This window comes from Erithacus rubecula (genome assembly GCF_903797595.1).
Source record: "Erithacus rubecula genome assembly, chromosome: 5".
Lineage (NCBI taxonomy): Eukaryota > Metazoa > Chordata > Aves > Passeriformes > Muscicapidae > Erithacus > Erithacus rubecula.
Window position 1 is genome coordinate 23,425,002 of NC_136687.1, and position 9,490 is coordinate 23,434,491.

Below are 9,490 nucleotides of genomic sequence, written 5' to 3' on the forward strand. Positions count from 1 at the left end.
AACCTCTCAAACCATTTTAAACAAGTTGGACAGCCCTGTGAGGCATCTCAAATCACAGGAAAGCTGAGTACAGGGACAAACTACTGTGACAACATGAAAAATCAGAGGCAATGTAATTACTAACAGAGAGAAGGGTTTTTGTGCTAGGCTCACAAATTTACAACCTGCACTGCCAGTGAACTGGAAAGTACTTGGGGAGAAAACTGTGGTATTGCTGGGGTGCTGTTGTTTTGTTGGGTTACATGCAAGCATTGCAAAAATATTAAATGTGTAAGCTATAGGTGGTTAGAAAAAGTGCACTTGAGCCCCCTCAGGTGCACAGTCAGCACAGAGCCCTTCTTCCCTTCTGCATTATTATTTGTGGTATGGTATTGAATGCTGTCATTCATTATTGAATTTCAATTAACTCTAAGTGATGCCAGGCATCCAACACATCATCTGGGTTTGTGAGACTCCCCTGAGTCCTGATGCAAGCACCCTGCAAGGTGGGGAGTCATGCCCTCGGTATGAATAGGACTTAAAATAGTCCACAAAAAGGCAGCAGGTCTACAAATTGTTACCTTGGAAGTATAAATAAAATATTTTACTTAAAAGGTTTTATTTCTTTTGTGCTATATTTGCTGCAATATATAAATAGAATTCAATCCCTATTTCGATATTTTAAAAATGTGAAAAACAAACAAAGGACCTTACAATCCTATTATCCCCCTTGCCAAGGATCTTGAAACTCTGCACACACTGATAAATGATGCTTCAGAATTCTTCTGTGAGATTGGAATGACTTCCTCTGTGAGCACAAATTGAATAGCAGGGTAGGTATGTAACATTTCATAAGCACTTCTTAGAGTTTGGAGGTAATAGAGACACAGGAGAGGTTAAGCCAAGGCCTAGTCATTATCCAACCTGCAAAACACTAGATTGAATACTTCCTTTAAAATTGTGCTTAAAAGAATCATTTGTATGACAGAATTACACCATCCTTCAGACAAAATAAATTACTCAGAAACAATACCTCCATTTTGTAGCCACTAGGGAGGTCACAGTAATCATTTTCTGTCATGGGCATAATCAAGTAATGCAAAATAGAACTTAATTCTGATCTGGTGTACATTCTGCAGTACAACATTTTCAGAAAAATTTGGCAGATTGAGGTAATCAGCATTTACTTTGTACTGCTTGAGAATAATCCCCACCCTTATATCTAGGCCAACAGCACTCTGAGCTGTAAGGATATAAACAATAATCACTGGAGTTAAATGAAGTGATGCATATGTGTGAAAATTGAAGTGATGTATCAGAAATTTTTGTATGTGATATGCAGTGGATCTTTTTAGTATTAATTATGCTTTTTATAAATATTTTCATCTCTAAAAAGGCATAAAACCTATTTCAATATGATAATAATTTCCTGATAGACTGTTTCATCCTCTTAAAATTTCTATTTCTATTTATTAAGTAGTTAAATAACAGTTCAAATGTTTAAGATATATCCAAGACATAATTTCTATGTAATTTTAGACATGGATGTAAATAATGATGAAATAAAAGATTGTGGGGGGAATTAGTTTTTGACCTAGTCAGTCCCTAGACTGGCTCATCATGCTGATACAGGACTTCTAGTCTGATAAAAAAGACAGAAGAAAGTGGCTTTTTTCAGGAACCCCATAAAATGATGATGGAAATCAGATCTCTGTAAGAAGACTCACGTGTCCAAAACTCCTCCTTATGCAAAATTGCAACCCACATTTCTCAGAATTGAAATTATTTTGAGATGCACCATCCAAAAATCTTACAACTTTATGCAGTACCCACCATTGTAAGGGTCTGAGCAAGTCAGAGCTTTCAATTTGACTGTGTCATTTACAGATTTGGAAGAGTTTCTGTGCTTGTTTGTAAGCTCTAGCTGTCATACAGTCTTCCTGACTGAAGAGCAAAAGCAAAGGGCCAGTGCCAGCTTTATTTCAGCTGTGTGTAATCAGCTTTAAGTTGCATTCCAATGTGCACTGAGAAGTTCAGCAGAACAGGAAATTGAAAAGAGCTTTCCCACCTTAAATATTGATGAATGTTTCTTTTTTCCCAGGATTATGCTTCTTCCAGATTTGGACCTTAAATGCCACATGAGAGTTGTTGGTATTCTCCAAACACAAAGATATCTAGAGAAAGAGGGAGCAGAGAGTCTTTGCTGTCTATCAGTAGTAGTGAAACTTTCATCATCCTTTTAGAGTAGATCTTCCTTGCTGGGAGAAATGTAAGACAAGCAACAGAGGACAATGTAACACATTTACCAGCTGGGATAGGAAAGCTCGTGTAAATAGAACTGGTTAATCACTTTTGGTCTGAGTTGAGAGAAAGGGGAGATCTGCTTTTATAAAAGCAGAATTTTTCTTCATCTGCAAATCTCTGTTTTCTGCTTTATGGCTAAAAATGAGTTTACAGCAAAATGACACCTTTGCTTGAGTAGACAAGACAGAATGCTGAAAATAATTTTTATGTAAATATAATTCATTTCGTGTTATTTGTATAAATACAGTTTATCTTTCAGCTGTTCACTCAAGTATTTCTTGAACTCTGAAGACGTTTTTAAGGTAAAGCAACACAGATCTATGTTGTTACCAGTTTGAGCCAAGTAGAACTTGTTTATTAGGAAGATAGAAATATACTTAGTTTCTAAAAATCAGTGTTCCAGCATAGAACTACTTTGAGTTTCATTTTGAAAGTATTTTAAAGCTCACAACCAAATCCCTTTGTATTGCTACAATAAGATTGATAATCAGAGAAAATTTTACAAATGTAGAGTCAGTTATAAGCAACTCTTTTTCCAGGAAGAGAAAGAAAGGAAGGACACTAGACTTCTGCCACTTCGTGTGGCCTAAATATTTTCCATGTGCTGACTTTGCAGCCTGGTAATACAAGGATTCATTTGTCTGTTTATCTTTGTTTCTGCAAAGACCTCTTCTCCCCTTTTCACCAGCTGATACTGGCCATGCTAAATAATGTTTGCAGCACGTGAATTTATCAATGACCACAGGATCGGCCTCAGAGCCTCAGACAGCTTCTTAGAGAAGGTGTTTCTGCACATCTCTGCACCATAATGCAGACTGTAGGCAGATGACACAACTGAGCAGTGATATTTCTATGTTTAAAATATCTATTGAATTACTTAAATTCTGCTTCTGAGGATTCAGTAACATGAAAGAACAGTTAAAATAAGCAGAAAGCTAAATTGAGTATAGTATATCAAACAAAGAGACTAAGAAGGGATGAACTTTTCAGACAATCTGGTTCAAAAAGTACTGTCTTCTGTAAATAAGCACAATTCACTCCAGAACAAGAAGCACAATACAGACCCTCAGATGCCCTGAAAATTGATGAAACTGTTCTGGCAGTGCCAGGTTTTGAGCAGAAAATAATCATGGGGTGTTTATTCCTACTGAGAGCCCTTCAAAATTTTTAAAAACAGATGCTTTTCTAAATTTCTTATTAAAAAAAAAAAATTGTCCTTTGACCTTACTTCGGTGCTGCATAAACAAAATGGCCAGAATACAGTTAGCAGTCTGTTCAAGAGCCGCTCCTAGTCATGAAAGCTTTTGTTGCTGATCCAAGACTACATTATTCTGGGTGGCAAAATTTTAAAAGTGATTCTGCCTCCCAGGACTTCAAAGAGTTTCCTCCTGTCTTTGACTTATGTTAGCTAAAACACACACAGAGGTGTTCTTCTATCAGTAACAACACATAATTGAAAGAGAGTTCTAACATGAAATGTCTTGCTTAGCTTCAGCAAGAACAACAACAACAAAAAATCACATTGCTCCATACTTGAGTTAACACAAATGTAGCTTCATTGATGGAGTCTAGGAGAATTGTTGTGCTATGTCCTATGTTTTTTAGGAAAAAAAGTAAACCACATAATTGCTTAGGGGTGTAGCTGTAGTTTATAGCAGTCTCCTCACATTTTGCAGAAGCATGGAGCTATATATATATCTGGGTTAATTAACTGCCATTAAAGTATTTTTATGCATTTAAAAGAAGAATTTAGCTTTTCAGCACACTGCAGATGACATATTATGCAGGAGACAATTAAATCACAATATAGACAATTTCATAAACAAACTGCTGGATTTCAGTGCCTGCTGTTTCCTAAACTGCCCTTTGCTGCACCAACAGATAGAGAGACCAGGAAGCTTCCAAGCTGGGCAGATAAGAACCACCCCAGGACCTGAGGATGTGGTTAGACGGGGTCTCAGCCTTTCCAGCTGGAGGAGGCTGAATTACCTAATGATTTCTCCTAGCATGCACCTAGGCTGGCAGTATGAGCCCTTCCTTCACTCTTCCCTGCTTAAGAGGAAGAGATCTGTGTGTGGATGAAGGTTCTCCATCTCATCTCTCCTCACTTCAAACATGCAAATGCCAAGTACAGCCCAGAGCCTGAGAAAAAGCTTCAGACTGCTGTCAGCATGGCTGCATTCCATTGCTTTGAGAATGCCCCGGGCTAAAATAAATAAAAAAACAGATAAATGGATGACAGTTCATATAAATAGTCCTGATTTACCTTCCTCTCCTTTCAAGCAATGAATCACCAATGAAAGAGGGATGACTCACTAGGGGAATCCAAAACATGCTTTCTCTTTCATATGTGAGTCTGCAGTAGCCATCCATGCTCCAAAGGGGGAGAAAACTGGGCTGGATTTTAATATTCATTTCAGCAAAGATGAGTCAAAACTGCTGGTAAGTGCCAAGGGATTTTCAAGTAAAACAGCTGCCCTCATATCTCACGGATGTAGTGAGAATGTATAAATAGTTGCACATGGCAGATAGTTTATGTCAACACAGTATTGTATTTGTGAGAGTCTAGGTAGCAACTGCTGGACACAAGAGAGCATCTGCAATAAAAATAATGTGCTACTGTCTACAAAGTAAGAGCTGTGTTAAACAAAAGCTCTGCATGGTGCTGTTGAAGCTTGCCATACAAAAAGGGATGCCTGGGGTAAGAGTTCATTAAACATCACCAAGATTATTTGAGAAGAGAGCTTGTTGTGTCCTTTTGAATTGATTCTGTGGTACCTGGCTTTGTGCTCTGAGCTCATTCTGAAGGTCCCTGTTGTCTCTGTAAGAACCTGGACAGGCTTTCACCTTGGCCTGGCCAGTAGTCCCTGGTGTGGGTGGACAAGTTGCAAGCCACATTTTGGGAACGTGGCAACAGGCCCCTCTTCCCTATTTGTGTTTCCATTTTTCTCTCTCACAATTTCCTCACTGTGCCACCTGGCTTTAGAGGCTTGATTTGGTGTATTGCAAGTCCCTTTTTCCTGGGAAGCCCTAAGGGATGCTGTGGGTGCACAGGGACAGCTCCTTCCCCACCTACCTGAGGAGTGCAGGGCCACATTTGATGAAACAAGCTTTTAGCTAACCCCAAATTGCCACAGTACTGAAAAGCAGGCATGAGCATGGCCAGATGTCACAAATGTGATTGTTAGCTGGGGCAAAATGCTCCAGTGCTGACTCCCTAAGCATCTCAATCTGTTGTCACAAACACCAGAGGCAGAAGGACAGAGATCTGAGATGTAAGAGACTGAAGAGCATGGAAGAAAAGAGTAATTTTTTAATTTAATTTACCAAGTCCCACAGCTTAAACTTCCAACTTTACAGTCCTCACAGAATTTCCACTCCTCCCTTTTGCTTCCCATTTACCACAGGCAACAGTTCACCAGGAACCTCCTATCATCATATCCTTGTATTTTTTTCATTAGGTATTTACCCAACAGGATTATTTCCACAAAAAAAAAAAAAAAGAAAAGTGTATGTGGCCATTACAATTCCCAATCAGTTTCTCTTAATGGAAAAAAAAATTGTAGCTGGATGGAGTCCTATTTAGTTTCTGAAATTTTAAAGAACTAGCAGGGGGTTCTGTTTTTATAAGGACCTTTCTATTTCTCTGAACCTAAAGCCTACCTTAAAATCTGTAGCTTAAAAACAAAAAGAGATCAGTCAACCAAAAACCACCAACAGCTCACATAAAACATGCAAGATAGTCTTTGTGCACTGTTTATATTAGAGATGTATCTGCAGCCTAATTTGACAGACTTGGAGCTTTCACACACTTTCATTGGAGTAGTTTGGATTACAGAGAAGGTTTTTTTCTCTAGTTTTCACTCATGAGGGACTCAATACAGTCCCTCATGAGTACACTCAGGAAATGAAGGATATTTTTTTTTCTTTCTGCACAGGAGCAGGCCTAACTTGAATTCAGTATAAACAGAGTGCTTCCTCTAATTAATTCTTGTCATGCATTTTAAAAAAAGTCAAATAGATCAAGCTATTAAAAGAGACTATAAAGATTTTTTAAAATTATTTAAATATAATTTGTTTATCTAATTGTCTTTCCTTTTCAGGGTGATTCTCCTCTCAGCTTCCTGCATTTTTTCCATTTTTATTCCATTCTAAGAAAAATATCACAAGCTTCAAGTTGCTCTTGTGTTACATCATCAAAACGCTGGGAAAATTTCTATTTCAAAGCTAATTGTTATGATTACTTTTAATTTTGTGAACATTATTTTAAATGTAAAATGAGTCTATGGTGTTCCATCTCTTGAACTGAAAGAAATATTTTGACATTGAAGAATTTTGTACTTTACTAATATGCCAGCCATATTGAGAACAAGTCCCAAAAATTATAAACATTTCTTGTAAAGCCATGTAAGTCTTCTCAAATGACACAATATGGTTTTATTTGTCTGAAAATGAAAGAGTAAATTTAAGTTGATCCTGAATACTATTCAAACATATTATTTAAACAAAGACTGCTTGTCTGCAGTTTTCATTATTTTATATGTTTTGTACTTCAACTCTGTCAAAATGCACTTTGTAAAACATAATCATATGACACCAGTTGCATATGGTTGCTGTGTTTCCTCAAGTATTTTATGTATCTCTGCATTCCAGTCACCTGGCAAACCAAGCTGTGGTGTTAAAACCCCAACTAATTCTCATGATTTCTACAGGACCCACAATACTTTCCAAGGGTTTTCACTTCAGAGACTGATTTGAAGGTGAGTCCTTTGGATGCATTTCACAGAAGAATGGCAGGAACTAGCACATTATTCCACTTAAATACCTGTGTTTGAGTGAGAGCATCTGCATGCTGCAATTACTGTAATATACTGCAATTTTTTGGGAAAGAAGTGTGAGGAAGCTTCAAAGCAGCTCAGATTCTGTTAACAGTGTGGAATTTGGCAATAGGAACAACAAAAGTTGTTTGATAATGTTCACACCTTTAAGATGGCAGGGTGAACATTCAGTGGTAGCAACTCCATGGCTTTAGTGCTATAAATCCAGATTTGTCTGCAGGTAGCTTTATATTGGATGTACCAGGATAAATCCCCCAAAAACCTAATGACTTTCATACAGTATTTATGGAACATATTTAAGATCTAAAGTTTTGCATATGGTCCACAATCTCTTTTCTGTGATCTGATGCAGGGGAAAATTAACACCTCATCAACTACAAAAAAAAAAAAAAAAAAAAAAAAAAAGGAATTTTCTACATTATTAGTTTTAGAATAATCCTGAAGTATTATAAGATCATGGAAAGGTTATTAACATAATATATTTATACAAGGACAATGTATATTTAATCAGTACTTAATGGTGATATAATAATAGGTTTCCCCATAGAGAATGACATGATTTTCATCTTCCTGAATTAATAATCCTGCAGAATACTGAAGACCATTTTTACATTTCACTCACATGCAGAAAGAAGAAATCCTTTTCTGAGCAAGTAAGGAAACCTCTAAAACAAATCACAGATGTGGGCAGTGAGCACAGAGAACTAATTAACTCAAGGCGAGTAACCCAGGAAAATTAATGCTGGACTGGGGGGAGTTCAAAGACTTTAAGAGTAGCAGTTCAAAAGGAAGCATTTATGGCCTTGAATACTTGAGACCTTCTGAATGGCTATATTCTTTTCATAAGGCATGAAACATCAAAGGCAAGGAGAACAGAAATAAATCTTCACAAAAAGAGCCAAGAAAGAGAAAGGAAGAGCTTTCATTGTGCTCACAGAAGCGAAAGATTCCTCGAGATCCTCAAAGCCTACTCAGGGCAAAGTGACCACTGCTATTGCACTATGAACAGGATGGCATGGATGCAGGGAGATTGTCCAAGGATCATGTGTAGGGGCCCATATATGCTGAGGACCCCTCAGGTGGGTGTCTGGTGGATGCTCCAGCTGTGTCAGGATCTTCAGCACACAGTGTGTCCCATTTCTGCAAATAGCTTCTTTTATATTGTTGCAAAATTCAGTGTCCATTAGTCCGAAACAGAGAAGAGAAGTGCTTCTGAATCACTGCTTTAAAGTGGCACTGTAAAGCAATTGTGATCCTAGGCCACATCAGGAAGATTTCTGCAGGAGAAATAAAGTTTTAGTACCTCAGTATAGGATGCTTATGTGGTCTTGTCAGGAACAGTATGATCAACTTTTAAATGGGTGTTTCAGAAGAAGTAATTGAAACTTGGAACTTCTGTCCCAAAGGGCCATGAAAATGACAGGATTACTTGCATTACAGAAGAAAGTAAAGAGTTTTTCCTTGTGCGTACTACAGTGAAAGCTAAATAAAGAGGGGCAAAAAGAGGTAGGAAGCTCTGACAAGGTGTCTTTAGGAAACATCAAAGCAAAAAAGAGATGTGGCTGCTGAAGGACAAAGGACACAGGTCTTGAATAGATGTACCCATGAAAATAGAGGGTTTCTAGCAAAATGGAACAGATAAAACAGAAAACTGTGAGAGAGAAAAACAAAACTGCTGTTAGGAAAAAGGGAGCAAACCAGCTGTTGGAGCATAAATTTTCTGGACGCTTTTTGTTTTGGGATATATTTCTCATTCTTTGATTAAACTTTGAAAATACTGGAAACTCCTCATCATCTTCCACTATATTTTCTACTGAAAGACAGTGTTGACTGAGAAAGCTATAGATAGGAGCAGAGAGAGTTATTTTACTTCTATACATCTTGAATGTTGCAGCACTATTGCTCGGTGGTAGAAGAAAAAATGAAATTAATGATAGCAACAATTTTATAACAAATATGGTTGAAAACTGAGTAGAACACTTTATTGTAAGCACCTACAGACACTGCTGATGAGTGTTAGCATCTATATTTAGATACCAGCACTGTCCAGTTTTTGAATGGAGCTGTATTGCAGAAAATTTTATTTTCAAGCAAATAATGTGTATACTGATTCCTTACACATGAAACCTGCCCTTTTCCAAGCAACCTTACTATGCCAGCTCATTATGGTTATATAAAAGATATAGTATTACAATACGTTACCATGTCTGCTCTAGAACTTCTAAACACAAAATTTACTCTTTTTTGTTTGTTTGTTTTGTTTTCTGAGGGTTTTTTTTTTTTGTTTGTTTGTTTGTTTGTTGGTTTGGTTTGGTTGGGGTTTTTTTGGTTTTTTGGTTTTTTTTTGTTTTTTTGGGGTTTTTTTTGAG